The following is a 20,632-nucleotide window of genomic DNA, read 5'->3' as shown; positions in this document are numbered from 1 at the left end:
TCAAAAACCCAACCAAATCACGTCCGAATGATCTGAAATTTTGCACGCACATCCCAAGTGACACAACGGAACTACTGCAACTCTCGGAATTCCATTATGACCTAAATATCAAAATTTCACCTACCAACCGGAAATCGCCAAAATATCAACTTCGTCAATTCAAGCCTAAATCTACTACGAACCTCCAAAATCATTCTGATCATGCTCCTAAGTCACAAATCACCTCTCGAAGCTAACAGAACCATTGGAACTCATATCCGAGCCCTCTAACACATAAGTCAACATCCAGTTGACTTTTCCAACTTAAGCTCCCTCAAAAGAGACTAAATGTCTCAAACCTTACCAAATTCCTTCCGGATTCGATCCGACTAACCCGATATCACATAACACGGATAATAAAGCATAAAGAAGCATAAATGGGGAAAACAGAGCGGTAACTCATGAGACGACTGACCGAGACGTCACATCTTCCCCAACTCAAACAAACGTTCATCCGCGAACGAATCAAGAAACATACCTGAAGCATCAAACAGGTGAGGGTATCCGCTCTGCATCTCCTGCTCAGTCTCCCAGGTAACCTCCTCCACGGGCCGACCTCTCAACTGCACTTTCACTGAAGCTATATCCTTTGACCTCAACTTTCGAACCCGATGACCCAAAATAGCTACTGGCACCACATCATAAGTCAAATCATCATCTAGCTGAACCGTGCTGAAATTCAAAACATGAGACGGATCTCCAATATATTTTCGAAGCATAGAAACATGAAAAACCAGATGCACACTAGACAAGCTGGGTGGCAAAGAAAGTTCATAAGCCACCTCCCAAATCCTCCAAAGCACCTCAAAAGGCCCAATGAACCGAGGACTCAACTTCCCTTTCTTCCCAAATCTCATAACACCCTTCATGGGTGAAACCTTCAACAAAACCTTCTCAAAAACCATGTAGGACACATCTCGAACTTTCCGGTCAGCATAACTCTTTTGTCTCGACTGCGCTGTACGCCTTTCCTGAATCACCTTTGTCACACCTCCTTTTTCCGCACCCAATGGGGGCGCAGGGGAGTTTTTCCAATTAAAGGACAATCGAAACGGGATTTGCTTATTTATTTCAGAGTCGCCACTTGGGAGATTTAGGGTGTCCCAAGTCACCAATTTTAATCCCGAATCGAGGAAAATAATGACTCTATATTATAGTCTGCGTACCAGAAATCCGGATAAGGAATTCTGTTAACCCGGGAGAAGGTGTTAGGCATTCCCGAGTTCCGTGGTTCTAGCACGGTCGCTCAATTGTTATATTCGGCTTGATTATCTGATTTTATACAAGTATGAACTTATGTACAAATTTTAACTTTTAACCGCTTTATTATTATTGTTTTTACAAGAATGTGAACATCGCTTAAAACACGTCTTTGGACTGCGTCACATGAAATGCACCCACAATCCGGAACGCATTTTATTTGATGTTTTGAGATTTGGATTTGGGTCGCATGAAATGCACACCCGAGCTTAAGAAAGTAAATTATTAAACACGCGCCTAAAGAGACTATCGCGTTATTATTTTGCGGAGGCCGTGAAATTCGCTAAACGACCCTCCTGAATTCTAAGTAATTTTAAACAAGTATTTACTGAGGGCCCCGCAATTTGTGTTTTTATTCGGCGAGGCTCATCTCATTCTTATTTTTTAAAAGGAATTTGCAACGTCATGGACATGCATCTCGGGCCACGTCACAATCAATGTGCCCGTGACTAGAGACATATTTCGACTCCGTTGAGATTTGGATTTGGGTCACATAAATGTGCACCCGAGTTTAGGGAGATAACATTATTAAAGGCGCGCCTAAAGCAACTAGCGCATTATTAATTTTTGGTAGGGCCGCGAAATTTGCTAAACGGCCCGTCCCGGAATCTAAGTATTTAATACACATATTTTGTGAAGGCTTCGCAATCTGTACATTTTTATTTTTTGGCGAAGCTAGTCTCGTTTTTTGTTTATTTATTTATTTATTTTAGAAAAAAGAGACAAGGCTAAAATAACTACATTTTTTGCTACTTTGCGAGGTCATGGGTTGTAGATTAAACTTATTTGATGAAACGAATATTTTTTCCATGGGATTAAAATTACTCCTATGATTTTAACATTACTACTATACGTACAAACAACTCTTAAGACAAGCATGTAGATAACAATAATCTTAGCATGAAGAAACAAAATGCGGAATAGCTACTTAAAATAATGAAACAAAGGAAGAGACATTCAACAAATCCGATACGCAAACAGTGCATAGGAAATCCATATCATTTCATTCCATTTAAGCAAATATAACAAGTTTGGAAATGTATATGCACCTGTTTGAAGCAAGAACAACAACCAAACTGTCTCGACAACTATCGGAAACCTCTCCAATGACGGAACCTCGATGTCGAACTCAACGATATCAGACAGGAAGCCACGAGCACAACCCGACGACGACCTTAGACGGTCTGCGCGACGATAGCGAAGAAACGGCGGCAGCTGGGCATGCTAATGCTAATGGCGTTAATGCTGGTTCGTGGCTGGGGTGAGGAGGAGGCCTGGGGTTATGGTCGTCGGACTGTTTGGATCAGCTGGGCGGAGGAGGGTGTTTCTGCTGGACGTGAGGAGGAGGGGGTTCGACTGGATGGGTTGTTGTCGTTGGTCGTGGTCGCGGTGGAATGTGACGGACTGGGCTGGAGGTTGACGACGAGGGGGGGGAAGCTGTTGGTCGTGGTGTTGGGTTGTGACGGGCCTGTTTCGTGGTCTGTTTGGTGGTGTTGGGTAGGTTTGACGATGGTTATGGCGTTGGAGTTTTGGAGGGGACGGGTGGTCGTTTGGTGGTGGTTTTGGGGTGGTGCGAACGGGAGGGAGCTGGGGTTTAGGCGTTGGGGGCGGGGGTCACTGGTTTTGTCAGGTTTTTTGTTGGTTTTACAGTGGGGTTTTCTAGGTTCTTTTCTCATTCTTCCTAAGGAGGAAGATTAGTGAACAGTCCTCCGTCCCCAAAAAAATTCAAAAATCCCCCTTCTCCAAATGTTTGTCCGTGTATTTGACATGGCTTTGCCCAGGGAAATGAGCCCACGCGTGGTGGGGTTCGAGACTTGTGTCCCCCACGCGTGGTGGGGTTCCCCATGTGTCCTGGAATCGGTTTATTATGGGCTAGGTCCAAAAATTAGGCCTAAAACCAGGTAGTTTGAACCCGAATATTATCCTTTTGCCCGGCCCCGAGAAATAGGAACACGTTGCTTAACTAGTCCTATGTAAGCAAAATAACTACCAAAAATAAGACTAGTATTCAAACAAAACTATATTTTTTTTAAATATTTTTTCAAGATTTAAAATAGCTACAGAATATTAATAAAACTATTTTTGTAATTTTCGTTTTTTTTAAATATTAAGATAAAAATATGAAGTAATATTTTTTGTATTTTTCAAAGTTAAAATGACTATAGAATATTAATAAAACTATTTTTTGTAATTTTCGTTCTTATATAAAGTACAAAAATAAAGTGCAATTTTTGATTTTTTTTCAAATTTATGAGGGATACATAAACTAAAATTTATATATATTTTTTGTAATAATTTTTTTTCTTTTGCGAGAAAAATAAAGTAAAAGTAGTCAAAATAGCTATATTAGTCCTAAATTAAATATTTAAGCTAAGAACGTAAAAATTCCCGGGGAGGGTCAAAAATCACGTGCTTACAGCTGCCCCTCTTTGACTGGAAACACGAAGAGTTTTCCGACAAAGAACGACTAGACGTGTTTTTGACCCGACCATTACTTGGACGGACTACACTTAAGGAAAGGAAGGGAATGTGACCGAGCCCTGGTATCTGAGCTGCCTACATATCCTTGGTTATACAGGAATCATGCCACGTGTAGTTCGGGAATGAGAGAGATGGTAGAGTGTACCGAGGTGAAGAGCCGATCGAGGTGCCGTTCCGTTGAGGTTCCGGTCCGCGGTCCTGTCATTACAACAAAAAATAAAAACTGAAAAAGACTAACTAAGCCTATCAGCTACTAGTTACAAGGATTCCTATCTTCAAGTCTTCTGAAACTTGGTCTTGAGTCTTGAATGGTGCTTCATACAGACTTTGGATTTGAACCTTGATACTTGCTAGTTGTAGGCGCTAGTTCTTGAGCAGATCACATCCGTTCTCCACTTCCGTGCTTCGGATTCATTCATTTTTTTCTTTTTCTTTTTCTTTTTTTCTTTTTTTCTTTTTGTGACTAGCTTTTGTTGACCCTCTCAGACTGTTGATTCGCATTCTTGGGGCGAGCTTCTTGTTGCTTCTATCTTGGATTGAGTGCTGGGGATTTTTGTTGTAGCCTTCTGCCTTCCAATGGGTTACGGCTTGACTTTGAACGATCCCGCTGTTCTACAGGCGGACCCCTAACTTCTTCAATCTTTGACATATAACAACCTCCGCTCTACAGGCAGGCTCCTGACAACCAAAACAATCAACACAAATGAAATTTCCTAACCCAGTTTGAACTAGGGAGGTTTGTGAGTTGTTAGCAAAATTGTAACCCACTGATATTGCTGATGCAGTGCTGAGAGTGAACTAAAGACTAGACTAGGATGTGCATCTCCTACGGGTAAAATCTCAATTTAGGAAGTGAGTCTCCTAAAATATAACCTGAAATGTATTCCCTTGTTATACAGGTGGGCGCCTAACTTCATTGCTTGAAATGTAAAGACTGAAATGTATTCCTCTCGTTATACAGGCGGGCGCCTGGAACATGAAATGCAAATACTGGAATGTATGCCTCTGTTCTATGGGCGGGCTCCCAATTTCAACACTTGAAAGTACAGACTGAATGTATTCCTCTGTTATTATGGGCGGGCTCCCAATTTCAACACCTGAAAAGTAAAGACTGAAATGTATGCCTCTGTTATTATGGGCGGGCTCCCAATTTATGCCTCTGTTATTATGGGCGGGCTCCCAATTTCGATACTTGAAAGTAAAAACTGAATGTATGTCTCTGTTATTATGGGCGGGCTCCCAATTTCAACACCTGAAAGTAAAGACTGAAATATATTCCTCTCGTTATACAGGTGGGCGCCTGGAACTTGAAATGCAAATACTGAAATGTATTCCTCTCGTTATTCAGGTGGGCGCCTGGGTTCAACAAAATGTATTCCTCTCGTTATACAGGCGGGCGCCTGGTTTTAGGAAAATGACTCTTTTTTTTTCAAACGTTTTTCTTTTCTTTTTTTTCCTTTTCTTCTTTTCCCTTTTTTTTTGGTATCTTAGGAGAAAGATTCATCAGACTAAGATTTTGATCCTAGGAGAAGGTTCGTCAGACTAGGTCTTTATCTTAGGAGAAAAATTCGTCAGACTAAGATTTTGATCCTAGGAGAAGGTTCATCAGACTAGGTCTTTTCTTTTTGGTATCTAAGGAGAAAGATTCATCAGACTAAGATTTTGATCCTAGGAGAAGGTTCATCAGACTAGGTCTCTATCTTAGAGAAAATTCATCAGACTAAGATTTTGATCCTAGGAGAAGGTTCATCAGACTAGGTCTTTTCTTTTTGTTATCTTAGGAGAAAGATTCATCAGACTAAGATTTTGATCCTAGGAGAAGATTCATCAGACTAGGTCTTTTTTTTTGTTATCTTAGGAGAAAGATTCGTCAGACTAAGATTTTGATCCTAGGAGAAGGTTCGTCAGACTAGGTCTCTATCTTAGGAGAAAAATTCATCAGACTAAGATTTTGATCCTAGGAGAAGGTTCATCAGACTAGGTCATTTTTTGTTTTTTGGTTATCTTAGGAGAAAGATTCATCAGACTAAGATTTTGATCCTAGGAGAAGGTTCATCAGACTAGGTCTCTATCTTAGGAGAAAATTCATCAGACTAAGATTTTGATCCTAGGAGAAGGTTCATCAGACTAGGTCTTTTCTTTTTGTTATCTTAGGAGAAAGATTCATCAGACTAAGATTTTGATCCTAGGAGAAGGTTCATCAGACTAGGTCTTTTTTTTTTGTTATCTTAGGAGAAAGATTCGTCAGACTAAGTCATTTTTTGTTTTTTGGTTATCTTAGGAGAAAGATTCATCAGACTAAGATTTTGATCCTAGGAGAAGGTTCGTCAGACTAGGTCTCTATCTTAGGAGAAAAATTCGTCAGACTAAGATTTTGATCCTAGGAGAAGGTTCATCAGACTAGGTCATTTTTGTTTTTTGGTTATCTTAGGAGAAAGATTCATCAGACTAATATTTTTATCCTAGGAGAAGGTTCGTCAGACTAGGTCTCTATCTTAGGAGAAAATTCGTCAGACTAAGATTTTGATCCTAGGAGAAGGTTCATCAGACTAGGTCATTTTTGTTTTTTTGTTTTTTTATCTTTAACAACCACTTAGGAGGAAATGCATCTCCTATGGGTAAAACATAAACTTAGGAGGAAATGCGTCTCCTATGGGTAAAAACAAACTTAGGAGGAAATGCATCTCCTATGGGTGAAACTTAAACTTAGGAGGAAATGCGTCTCCTATGGGTAAAACTTAAACTTAGGAGGAAATGCTTCTCCTATGGGTGAAACTAAAACAAACCGAGGAGGAAATGCGTCTCCTATGAGTAAAACTAAAACAACCTTAGGAGGAAATGCATCTCCTATGGGGTGAAACTAAAACAATCTTAGGAGGAAATGCATCTCCTATGGGTAAAACTCAAACTTAGGAGGAAATGCATCTCCTATAGGTGAAACTAAAAACGAACTTAGGAGGAAATGCATCTCCTACGGGTAGAACTCTAATGATTTCAAACTAGGAAGTGCGTCTCCTATTAATGAAACCTTCGCTTTCTTTTTTTTTGAATTATTTACTTACCTGTGTTGTCCTCCCTCGAAACTGTTGGGGATTAATTAGATGGGGATGACTTTTTACCCTTTTTTTTCATCATTATCTTTTTATTCTTTTTTTTTATTCTTTTTTTTTTTTGCATAGCTTCTTCCTTCAAATACTACCTCCCTTGAGAGTCGTTTTGCCTTTCCCCGAAAGGAACCGCTGAGGATACCGACTTTCCAACCTTGTGTTGGACCCCTCACAACTGATAGGGATAACACTGTTGAGGAATTATTTACTTACCTGTTGGGGGTAAAATGTTATCAGCTGGGGGTACCTGACTTCCAGAAAATTTTCTAAATAGAAGGAAAATTTTCTGCCCCAGTTTGATAATATCCCTTGTGGCATGCGTTTCTGCATCAATGCCATTTCCTTTACCTGTTTCAAATCAAATAAAATTTGTTAGTTTAAAACATGGTGGTTGGTTGTGATACTCCTACTGGGATGGCTTTCCCTTTCTCCTTCCTTGCTCTGCGTTCAACAACTTGTTGGGGATGATATTATGTGCTGGGGATAATCCCTTCCTGCTGGGGGATATCCCTCTTCTTTTGTGGCATAGCTTGGAAACTGGCATTTCCCCGACCTTTTAGTCTAGTATGGATTTCGCCAAATCATGCTCACTGCTCTCCTTGCTTTGTTCACGGGCCTTGTCTTTGAGGTTTATAACCTTGGTTTTGGCAAGGATATCCCTCTTGACGCTTGTCAATCCTTTTGTCAACTCCCTTTTGCTGGGGATATCTTTTTGACACTGGCTTCGTGTTTGTTCCCTGCTGACTATACCACTTGGATGTACTAGTCAGATCTCATTTTGGAAAGCTGATGGCCTATTTGAAGTCATTTCATACTTGTTCTGACCAGACAGACTCTATTGGGGATTTTCTATGAAAGGAAAAAGATAAAAGGGAACAGAATAAAAAGACAAAGGAAAAAAAACATGACTCTTTAACAAAAGAAACTATAAATAAATAAAAAACCCTATCAAATGCAGATACCGACTCTAATGGCCATGACATGCGTATGTGGCCTATCCTCTACCGTCAATCATCTTTCAAGATCTTCAATTGGCGATTCCCCATCTGATTCTCAATCTTATTCGACTTGTAGTGCCCGGAGGGCTTTCACTATCAAGTCTCTCTCATTTTTGGGTTCTTCTCTCAGCTTTCATCGCCTTATGGTGCCTGTGAAGGTTTTCACCGATAAGACTCTCTCATTTGTATCACTTTCCAGCTGGGGATTTGGAGTGTCGCCGGTATGACTCTTTCTGCTGGAGATTAGAGTCCTTTCTGCTGTGGAACAGAATGTGATGTTCGCCGGTAAGACTCTTCATTTGTCTGACTTGGCATCTTTTGAAGACTGATCGGAAGGTCTTTCTTTGGACCGTAATGTGGGTTTTGGATAGGGCTAGAAAGAAAGGGTATTAAAGGCTCAAAAAAATGCATTAATTTTGGGTTATTAATTACAACCTTCGGAATTAGATTTATTTATATCAAACGCAACTTTTGCCCCAGTTTCTTGCTTGGGGATATTTTAATTGATTTTTTTCATTTTTCAAAACTATGACCGAGCCGTGAAGCGCCTACGTATCCTCTTTGAGGAATCAGGTCAAACGTAGTTCCCAATTCCTCTTTTTCCTTGTGACTTTCTTTTCACTTATTTCTTATCTTTCCTTTTTTTTTTCTTTTGCCTTTTTTCTTCTTGCTTTTTTTTGTTGTTGTTGTTTTGCTATTCTTTTTTTTTTTTATCTTCCATGTTCGCATCTTCTAGTCGTTGCTACTGATTCCGAACGAGGGGTATGAAAGAAAAGTAAGTAAGGCTCAAAAGGGGTAACGAAGGATAAAGTGTTTAGGTAGCAGAACAAAATGCCTTCGTCATTCCAGTCTTCAAACATGCCAAGTGCAAACAACACAATTTAAATTTGTAGTCTCTTCTGATGGTGCTGGACTTGACAATTATATTCAACATCTGTGTTTTTCATTTGTCACTTCTAAAGCACCGTTGGGCGACACTCTAACTCTCATTATCATGAAAGGCCCCCATGCCAATTTGGCGAGTCTTGCTTTAAACGGTTTTCTTTGTGCTTCACTTGCCCCAGTTCCACATGACTCGAGCTCTGAATAATCTCAAACCGTCCTTATTTTCTTTAAATGGTCTGATCGCCTTTCCGGGATTTTATGATTAACTTTTAAGATTAGGCCCAAACTGTGTGCGCATGTCATGTTACTAGAATCGGCGCTGAACACAATGACAAAAGGACTAAACAAAGAGATGACTGGATATAATAAAAGACCGGATTTGCTTTAGACTACCGGCGAAATGGCTTGAATAATAAAACAAACAAAACAACCAGAATAAAATCCTAAAACAAACTGGACAGAACTTAAACAAACCGCTATGACAAATGGAAAGAAAAGAAAGTTTGATATAAGACAATATCCGGACTACAATCCTAAGAATAATCCGGTCAACAGAAATGACAACAAAATAAGCCACCACAAGCTTCTCTCTTGCTAACCAAGGAACAGAGCATCCTCCCACTTTATCAAAACTGCCATCTTAGCCACTGAGCTTTGCATCAATTCTGCCAAGACTATTACCAGCCTCAATATCATCAACCTCCGTCAACAAGTTCCCAATAGGATTCGAGTGCTTCTGTCATCAGGCCTCATCCCCGCAAAGTGTGCATCATGATGTGCAGGTAAAGGATTCTGTGCGATATTCTGGGTGTCATTGTCCGGCTTACCACAAACCAACCACCTAAACTTTCATTGCGATTCAAAACAAAACAGGTTAGAATGGACTCAGTCGGTCCCCGTTATTAACAACATCTTTTTTTTCTTTTTTTTTCTCTTTTTTTTTTCATTTTTCTTTTTTTTTTCGACTTTTTTTCTCTTTTTTCTTTTTTTTTTTCATTCTTTTTTTCTTTCATTCTTTTTCATCATTTTTTTTCTTTTTTGTCGTGGTCGAATCTTATGGAGATTGCCTACGTATCATGACCCCGCATGAATCAGACCTTGCGTAGTTCGGACCAATAAAAGATAAATAATACTAAACACATTTTTTTTTAAATTTAAAACAATCTGGGTTTCAAGGATTTAAAGATTACCCACAAACTTGAAAATCAAACAACCCGCATATTCTAGTGAAAAGATTTATAAACATCAAAACAAATGGCCAACTTCCTTCCTACGTTTGCTAATTTTAACCAAATGGTTATTTTTTGCAAATGTGGCCCCTTCCAATTCTCACATGAATTTTGAGGCCGGGGAGGATTATTTTATGACACTTTTACCAACTTGTCCATCCTTTTACGAAAACAACCTTTCGACAACTGAAAGATACTCTAAGGCTGTTTCGGCAAGAACGGTTTAAGACGCGGCCGAAGCTGGCTCGGTTTATTATGACAAAATTCAAACGGTATTCACCTGACCGCCGACTCTTTGTTTTTTTTTCAAATTATAATAAAACCTGGTGTTGCAAACACGGCCCTTCAGCGCCTCGGGGACGAAGATTTATAAGGCTGTGTGGGTCAACTCAAAATGACCCAAAGGTGGCTGTTTATGCCAAGTCAGTCTTCTGGCGTCCCTTTCGGGAGCATTGGGCTATTTATGACAAAACAGCATCACCTGACTTATTTATAACTCTTTTTTATCGTTTTTCAAATTAGAAAAGTCAATATTGCAAACACGGCCTTTCAACGTCTCGGGGACGAAGATTTTTAGGCTGTGTGGGTCAACTGGACCAAACTCCTAGACATGACCCAAAGGTGGCTGTTTATGCAAAGTCAGCCTTCCGGCGTCCCTCTCGGGAACATTCGGCTATGTCTTGATAAAACAACGTCACCCGACTTCTTTATGACAAAATTAAAATTTGACATATTATTCTTTTATTATTAGTTTGTTTTTGGCTTTTTTAGCAAAAGATGGGGTTGGACCCGATGAGGGTTGCCTACGTATCTCACATCCGGTGAGAATCAAACCCGCTTAGTTCGGGCCAATAAACCATTTTTGAGAAGACCGTTTTCCATTTTCTATTCTTTTTTTTCTATAGCAAACAAACAAACTATTATTTTCATTCATAACAAACAAACTAACTAACGTAAAACCTAAAATATTCCTTCTTTTTTCATTTGTTTTTCCTATTCTAAAGAAAAAGAAAATGTTTTTTTTTGGAGTTTTTACCTTTAATAAAAGAAATGCTTGAACTTTTAAAGAAGAGTCAAAATATTTATTTTTTTTGGATTATATATATTTATTTTGGAACAAATAATAAAATCACGTTCAACGCCCGACTCTTTTTATTTTATTTGGCATTTTCATAAACAACCATAATAAGATAAAAAAAACATTTTAAACAAACAGACTTTTTCATTTTCATTTAATGGCAAAACAAACCATTTTTTTTTTTTTGAAAAAAAACAAGACAGAACAATGATGATTTTTTTTCTTCTATTTTTCTTTGCTTTTAATATAACAAACTAATAAGACCTTTTTTCATTTTCTCAAAATTTCGGCAGAGTTTCGATACTACTCGGACATTGATTTTTCTCTAAAAATAAGTAGTTATATCTCTACACTGTCATTTTTTCTCCTCTTTTTCACGATTTTTTTTAATCTGTGGAAAATAATGAAAACATACAAAATCTTTTTGAATTTTCATGCTTTGTTTTATTTGTAATTTTATTTTTTTATATTTATTATTTCTTTCAAAAATGTGGCATGTGAGACATAATGATTTCCAAGACTTCTTGGATTCCGCAAATGCTCCCCATGCGCTTTTCCCAACATATGAAGCGTGGGGGACATATGAGAATTCCAAGACTTCTTGGATTCCACAAATGTTCCCCATGTGCTTTCCCAAAAAGCAAGCGTGGGGGACATAGGGAATTCCAAGGCTTCTTGGATTCCACAAATGTTCCCCATGCTTTGATTAAAATAACATCATGCTGGAAATGACCAAATGACCTATTCGCCCTTGACTGAATACAACATGTAGCACATAGGATGCCATAAGATGGTCTATTATTTTCAGGTTGCTTGTCCTAGACGGACCCAACCCCTGTGTTGAGTCCCTTAAGTCAAATGCACATGATGCAAATAAGCGTTCCTACTAGGGATCCGGCATGAAGCTGAGTTATTCTAAGTTCATAACCTGGGTATTTGTTCTAGACAGTGTACCCGAGCGGACAACTCGAGCTGAGGAAGGAGCTCCTTTCCGGGAACCAAAAGGCCAGCCGGCTTAGAAACTTTCCGAGCCTCTTTTATTTAAGGTATGACACTAACAGAATAGGGAGTCTCAACCAGTAAGCACATCCCCGGAGGTAAGAAGAGAAAGGTTTCGGCACAATTTATATACAGTTCAAATAATATCAAAGCGGTAAAAGCAGCATTTAGCACATTAGGCTCAAACATGTAAAAATCAGATAATAAATAAAGCCAAATAATAACAATTTATCTAAGCTCGAATTTCTAACCCTGAACCAGTGGTTCTGGGTTATAAGTCCCCAACAGAGTCGCCAGAGCTGTCACACCTCCTTTTTCCGCACCTGATGGGGGCGCAGGGGAGTTTTTCCAATTAAAGGACAATCGAAACGGGATTTGCTTATTTATTTCAGAGTCGCCACTTGGGAGATTTAGGGTGTCCCAAGTCACCAATTTTATTCCCGAATCGAGGAAAATAATGACTCTATATTATAGTCTGCGTACCAGAAATCCGGATAAGGAATTCTGTTAACCCGGGAGAAGGTGTTAGGCATTCCCGAGTTCCGTGGTTCTAGCACGGTCGCTCAATTGTTATATTCGGCTTGATTATCTGATTTTATACAAGTATGAACTTATGTGCAAATTTTAACTTTTAACCGCTTTATTATTATTGTTTTTACAAGAATGTGAACATCGCTTAAAACACGTCTTTGGACTGCGTCACATGAAATGCACCCACAATCCGGAACGCATTTTATTTGATGTTTTGAGATTTGGATTTGGGTCGCATGAAATGCACACCCGAGCTTAAGAAAGTAAATTATTAAACACGCGCCTAAAGAGACTATCGCGTTATTATTTTGCGGAGGCCGTGAAATTCGCTAAACGACCCTCCTGAATTCTAAGTAATTTTAAACAAGTATTTACTGAGGGCCCCGCAATTTGTGTTTTTATTCGGCGAGGCTCATCTCATTCTTATTTTTTAAAAGGAATTTGCAACGTCATGGACATGCATCTCGGGCCACGTCACAATCAATGTGCCCGTGACTAGAGACATATTTCGACTCCGTTGAGATTTGGATTTGGGTCACATAAATGTGCACCCGAGTTTAGGGAGATAACATTATTAAAGGCGCACCTAAAGCAACTAGCGCATTATTATTTTTTGGTAGGGCCGCGAAATTTGCTAAACAGCCCGTCCCGGAATCTAAGTATTTAATACACATATTTTGTGAAGGCTCCGCAATCTGTACATTTTTATTTTTTGGCGAATCTAGTCTCGTTTTTTGTTTATTTATTTATTTATTTTAGAAAAAAGAGACAAGGCTAAAATAACTACATTTTTTGCTACTTTGCGAGGTCATGGGTTGTAGATTAAACTTATTGGATGAAACGAATATTTTTTCCGTGGGATTAAAATTACTCCTATGATTTTAACATTACTACTATACGTACAAACAACTCTTAAGACAAGCATGTAGATAACAATAATCTTAGCATGAAGAAACAAAATGCGGAATAGCTACTTAAAATAATGAAACAAAGGAAGAGACATTCAACAAATCCGATACGCAAACAGTGCATAGGAAATCCATATCATTTCATTCCATTTAAGCAAATATAACAAGTTTGGAAATGTATATGCACCTGTTTGAAGCAAGAACAACAACCAAACTGTCTCGACAACTATCGGAAACCTCTCCAATGACGGAACCTCGATGTCGAACTCAACGATATCCGACCGGAAGCCACGAGCACAACCCGACGACGACCTCAGACGGTCTGTGCGACGATAGCGAAGAAACGGCGGCAGCTGGGCATGCTAATGCTAATGGCGTTACTGCTGGTTCGTGGCTGGGGTGAGGAGGAGGCCTGGGGTTATGGTCGCCGGACTGTTTGGATCAGCTGGGCGGAGGAGGGTGTTTCTGCTGGACGTGAGGAGGAGGGGGTTCGACTGGATGGGTTGTTGTCGTTGGTCGTGGTCGCGGTGGAAGGTGACAGACTGGGCTGGAGGTTGACGACGAGGGGGGGTAGCTGTTGGTCGTGGTGTTGGGTTGTGACGGGCCTGTTTGGTGGTCTGTTTGGTGGTGTTGGGTAGGTTTGACGATGGTTATGGCGTTGGAGTTTTGGAGGGAACGGGTGGTCGTTTGGTGGTGGTTTTGGGGTGGTGCGAACAGGAGGGAGCTGGGGTTTAGGCGTTGGGGGCGGGGGTCACTGGTTTTGTCAGGTTTTTTGTTGGTTTTACAGTAGGGTTTTCTAGGTTCTTTTCTCATTCTTCCAAAGGAGGAAGATGAGTGAACAGTCCTCCGTCCCCAAAAAAATTCAAAAATCCCCCTTCTCCAAATGTTTGTCCGTGTATTTGACATGGCTTTGCCCAGGGAAATGAGCCCACGCGTGGTGGGGTTCGAGACTTGTGTCCCCCACGCGTGGTGGGGTTCCCCATGTGTCCTGGACTCGGTTTATTATGGGCTAGGTCCGAAAATTAGGCCTAAAACCGGGTAGTTTAAACCCGAATATTATCCTTTTGCCCGGCCCCGAGAAATAGGAACACGTTGCTTAACTAGTCCTATGTAAGCAAAATAACTACCAAAAATAAGACTAGTATTCAAACAAAACTATATTTTTTTTTTAAATATTTTTTCAAGATTTAAAATAGCTACAGAATATTAATAAAACTATTTTTGTAATTTTTGTTTTTTTTAAATATTAAGATAAAAATATGAAGTAATATTTTTTGTATTTTTCAAAGTTAAAATGACTATAGAATATTAATAAAACTATTTTTTGTAATTTTCGTTCTTATATAAAGTACAAAAATAAAGTGCAATTTTTGATTTTTTTTCAAATTTATGAGGGATACATAAACTAAAATTTATATATATTTTTTGTAATACTTTTTTTTCTTTTGCGAGAAAAATAAAGTAAAAGTAGTCAAAATAGCTATATTAGTCCTAAATTAAATATTTAAGCTAAGAACGTAAAAATTCCCGGGGAGGGTCAAAAATCACGTGCTTACAACCTTCACCTTTTCTAAAGCATCCTGCACCAAATCAGTACCCAATAACCTAGACTCACCAGGCTCGAACCAACCAACTAGAGATCTACACCGCCTCTCATACAAAGCCTCATATGGAGCCATCTAAATACTCGACTGGTAGTTGTTGTTATAAGCAAACTCTACAAGCGGTAGTAACTCATCCTATGATCCTCCGAAATCAATGACACAAACACACAACATGTCCTCCAATATCTGAATAGTGGGCTCGGACTGCCCGTCTATCTGAGGGTGAAAAGCTGTGCTCAACTCCACCTGAGTACACAACTCTCTGTGTACGGCCCTCCAAAACTGTAAAGTAAACTGAGTACCTCTATCTGAAATGATGGAAACCGGAATACCATGCAAGCAAACAATCTCTCGGATATATATCACTGCCAACCGCTCTGAAGAATAGGTAGTACACTCAGGAATGAAGTGTGCGGACTTGGTCAGCTGATCCATAATAACCCAAATAGCATTGAACTTCTTCAAAGTCCGTGGAAGAGCAACAACAAAGTCTATAGTGATCCTCTCCCACTTCCACTCTGGAATATCCATCTGCTGAAGCAAGCCACCCGGTCTCTGTGCTCATATTTCACCTGCTGACAATTGAGACACTGAGCTACAAATCCCACAATATCTTCCTTCATTCTTCTCCACCAATAATGCTGCCTCAAATCCTAATACATCTTTGCGGCACCCGGATTAATGGAATACCGCGAACTATGGGCCTCCTCCAAAATCAACTCCCGAAGCCCATCCATATTGGGCATGCAAATCCGGCCCTGCATCCTCAACACCCCATCATCTCCAATGGTCACATCTCTAACATCATCATGATGAACTCTGTCCTTAAGGACAAGCAGGTGCGGATCATCATACTGGCACTCTCTGATGCGATCATATAAGGAAAACCGAGAAACCACACAAGCTAATACCTGACTGGGCTCCGAAATATCTAACCTCACGAACCGATTGTCCAAGGCCTAAACATCAACTGCAAGAGGTCTCTCCCCAACTGGAAATATGCCAGACTCCCCATACTCAATGCCTTTTGGCTCAAGGCATCGGCCACCACATTGGCCTTTCCCGGATGGTACAATATAGTGATATCATAATCCTTAAGCAACTCCAACCATCTCCGCTATCTCAAATTAAGATCCTGTGCTGGAGGCTACGATGATCAGTAAACACCTCACAAGACACACCATACAAGTAATGCCTCCAAATCTTCAACGCGTGAACTATGGCAGCCAACTCCAGATCATGAACGGGGTAGTTCTTCTCGTGGGGTTTCAACTGACGAGAAGCATAAGCAATAACTCCACCCTCCTGCATCAACACACAACCAATGCCAACTCTCGAAGCATCACAATACATGGTGTATGAACCTGAAGCTGATGGCAAAACTAACACTGGAGTTGTGGTTAAAGCTGTCTTGAGCTTCTAAAAGCTCTCCTCACACTCGTCCGACCATACAAATGAAGCACCCTTCTGTGTCAACTTGGTCAAGGGTGATGCAATAGATGAGAATCCCTGAACAAACCGGTGATAATAGCCTACCAAACCAAGAAAGCTGCGAATCTCTGTGGCTGAGGATGGTCTAGCCAACACTGAACCGCCTCTATCTTCTTTGGATCAACTTGGATACCTTCGTTAGACACCACGTGCCCTAAGAAAGCCACTGAATCGAGCCAAAACTCACACTTGGAGAATTTTGCATAAAGCTTCTCCTCCCTCAATCTTTGGAACACAACTCTCAAATGCTCTGCGTGCTCCTCCTGACTACGCGAGTACACCAGAATATCATCAATGAAGACTATGACAAACGAATGGAGATAAGGCCGAAACATGTTGTTCATCAAATACATGAACGTTGCTGGGGCATTGGTCAGTCCACAAGACATCACCAAGAACTCATAATGACCATATCGGGTCCTGAAAGTTGTTTTAAGAATATCTGAATCCCTGATGTTCAACTGGTGATAGCCTGAACAGAGATCAATCTTGGAGAACACCCTCGCTCCCTGAAGTTGGTCGAATAAATCATCAATGCGAGGCAAGGGATACTTGTTCTTAATTGTTACTTTGTTCGATTGCCTATAATCAATGCACTCTCATATTGCCATCCTTCTTCTTCACAAATAGAACCACCGCACCCCAGGGTGACACACTAGGCCGAATGAACCCTTTATCAAGGAGTTCCTGAAGCTGTTCTTTTAATTCCTTCAACTTAGCTAGTACCATACGATACGACGTAATAGAATGGGCTGAGTGCCCGGCACCAGGTCAATACCAAAATCAATATCCCTGTCTGGAGGCATGCCCGACAGGTCTGCAGGAAACACATCGGGAAAATCCCTCACAACTGGAATTGAATCAGTACTGGGAGTCTCAACACCGACATCCCGCACAAAGGATAGATACGAAAGACAACCCTTCCAAACCATACGCTGGGCTTTCAAGAATGAGATTACCTACTAGGAACATAATCAGTCACACCTCGCCACTCGATCCGTGGCACACCCAGTATAGCCAATGTAACTGTCTTAGCATGATAGTCTAGAATAGCACGACACGGAGATAGCCAATCCATGCCCAAAATGACATCGAATTCCACCATGCTCAATAATAATAGATCCACTCGGGTCTCCAGACCCCCAATAGTCACCACACACGACCAGTACGCACGATCTACAACAACAATATCGCCCTCCGGGCTAGATACATGAACATGTAAAGCAAGAAACTCATGGGGCATACCCAAATAACGAGCAAAATATGAGGACACATAAGAAAAGGTGGAACCGGGATCAAATAATACAAAGACATCTTTGTGGCAGACTGAAACAATACCTGTAATGACAGCATCTGAAGCAATAGCATCGGCTCTGCCTGGAAGTGCATAGAAACGGGCCTGATCGCCCCCTAATCGACCTCCCGCTCTGGGTGACCCCTGGCTGACTGACCCCCACCTCTAGCTGACTGAGCGAGTGGTAGTGAAGAAACTGGCACTGAAGCCGATGACTGGCCTCTCTGCTGAGATGAACTAGCAAAAAGACGAGGACACTGCCTCCACATGTGACCCATCTCACCACACTCATAACAACTTCCAGGTGCTGGAGAAGGGGACTGAAGGGAACCCCTCGCACTGGAGTGACTAGTAGATGCACTCGGCATAGAAGAGCCCTGAATTGATGGAGCACAGGTCGAACTCTGAGCTGGAAGGGCACTAAGTGATGATTGGCCCTGATGAGAACTGTGAGAACCATGACCCGACGATGCCCCACGATAACCTGAGCGAGCTGGCTGAGCAGACCTGAATGGACGACCTCTACCGTGCTGAAACTAACCCCTCGAAGGAGCACCACTATAGCTACCAGATCCTCGAGGTCTCTTGGACTCCCTCTCCTCTCGCTCCTAAAGATGAACAGGCTCAATCTCACGGGCGATATCCACAACCTCTTTGAAAGTAGCACCAGATACCCTCTTACTGGCCATGAGAATACGGAGCTGATAAGTAAGACCATCCACAAACCTCCTGATCCTCTCTCGATCTATCGGAACCAACTAGATGGCATAACGAGCCAACTCAGAGAACCTCAACTCATACTGTGACATGGTCATCCCCCCTGACGCAACCACTCAAACTGCCTACGCAGCTCCTCTCTACGAGACTGAGGCACATACTTCTCTAGAAAGAGAATGGAGAACTGCTGCTAGGAAAGAGGTGTTGCACCAACAAGCCTACACGTCTCAAAATCCTCCCACCAAGTGAAAGCAGCTCCTGAAAACTGATAGGTGGTAAAAGAGACCCCGCTGGTCTCCAGAATACCCACTGTACGAAGCATCCTCTGACACTTGTCCAAAAAGCCCTGAGCATCCTCGACATCTACACCGCTGAAGGTCGGAGGCTGAAGTCTACCAAATCTCTCCAACCTACGCTGCTCATCCTCCGGCATGGCGGGAACTACGTAGTCTTGAGCAGCTGCAACCGACTGGATTGGATGCGCCCCCGGTGTTTGGAGTCCCTGCATGACCTGCTCAGGTGTGCGAGCGGCGAGAATCTGATTGCCTCCCCCGGCCCAAGAAGTAGCTGCGGCTATAGTATCTGAAACCACTTGAGCTAGGCCAGTGCAAATTGATAATATCTGAGCCAAAGGCTCCTAAAGACCCGGAATCACGATCGGGACAACTAGTGCCTGAGTTGGTGCTGCTGGAGCGTCCATAGTTGGAACCTGGTCTTGAGCTGGGGCAGCTGGTAGATCTGCAGGTGCTGCCCTAGCAGCTCTGCCTCTACTACGACCACGACCACGTCCTCGGCCTCTGGTGGCTACAATTGGTGGCACTGGTGGTCGTCCATCCTGTCCTGTAGCACGTGTCCTCACCATCTGTGAGAGAAGAGAATAACAGAAGTTTAGTACTCGGATCGACAAGTTCGCACGACAAGAATTTCAAGAATATGAAGTTTTTCCTAAAGGTTCTGCAGCCTCTCGAGGATAAATACAGACGTCTCCGTACCGATCCGCAAGACTCTACTAAACCTGCTCATGACTCGTGAGACCTATGTAACCTAAGCTCTGATACCAACTTGTCACAACCCTAAACCTGGACCCGGTCATGATGGCACTTCTCGTGAAGACAAGGCCAGCCAATTAAACCCAATTCACTTTTTAAATAGCTAAACAATATAAAAGCAGTCCAAAACATGATTTAGCAATACTAAGTAGCGGATAATATCAATAAAGTGCAGAAGTACAACCCAACACAACCCTAACCGGGGTGTCACAAGTCACGAGCATCTAACAACACTGAATACTCAAATGTAACTACAGAGTTTATCACTGAACTAAGGACATAAGGAAAAGAGATAGAGAGGAGCTCCGGGCTGAGAACGCCAACAGCTACCTAAAGACTCATCGAGATCCGCCTGAAGTAGGAATGAATCAGCACTCGTGAGCAGGACCAGCTACGCCTGAGTCTGCACACAAGGTGCAGGGAGTAAAGTGAGTACTCCAACTCAGTGAGTAACAAATGTAAATAACGGCTGAAAGTAAGAAAACACGTAAGGCACAAGGCATTCTATAATGAAGCAGTAAAATCATTTAAAAGAAATAAACTAGTGAAAGTTAAGTAGAATCCTTTTTCAACAAGAAAACAGGTAATTGACGAACAGTTAAGGTAAAGTAAACAAATAGAAGTTTGCCCCTCTAGAAGCCGGTCAACATGCAAGCTGGATCAAATAATTGTACAAGTAGCACATAAGATGCATCAGGATGGTCTTTTTAATTTTGGGTACACCTGTCTTAGACGGACCCAACCCCTGTGTCGAGTCCCCAAAGTCAAATGCACATGATGCAAACAAGCGTTCCTACTAGGGATCCGACATGAGGCTGAGTTATTCCAGGTTTAAAATATGGGTATATTGTTCTAGACTTGGTTTACCCGAACGGACAACTCGAGCCCGGGGGGGGGGGGGGGCTACGTACCAGGAACCAAAAGGTCATCCGACTTTGTAACTTGTCCGAGCCTCTTTCTAA

The sequence above is a fragment of the Nicotiana tabacum genome, unplaced genomic scaffold (assembly GCF_000715075.1).
Source record: "Nicotiana tabacum cultivar K326 unplaced genomic scaffold, ASM71507v2 Un00011, whole genome shotgun sequence".
In the NCBI taxonomy this organism is placed as follows: domain Eukaryota; kingdom Viridiplantae; phylum Streptophyta; class Magnoliopsida; order Solanales; family Solanaceae; genus Nicotiana; species Nicotiana tabacum.
The sequence above is the reverse complement of the archived record's forward strand: the minus strand, read 5'-3'. Positions refer to the sequence as shown.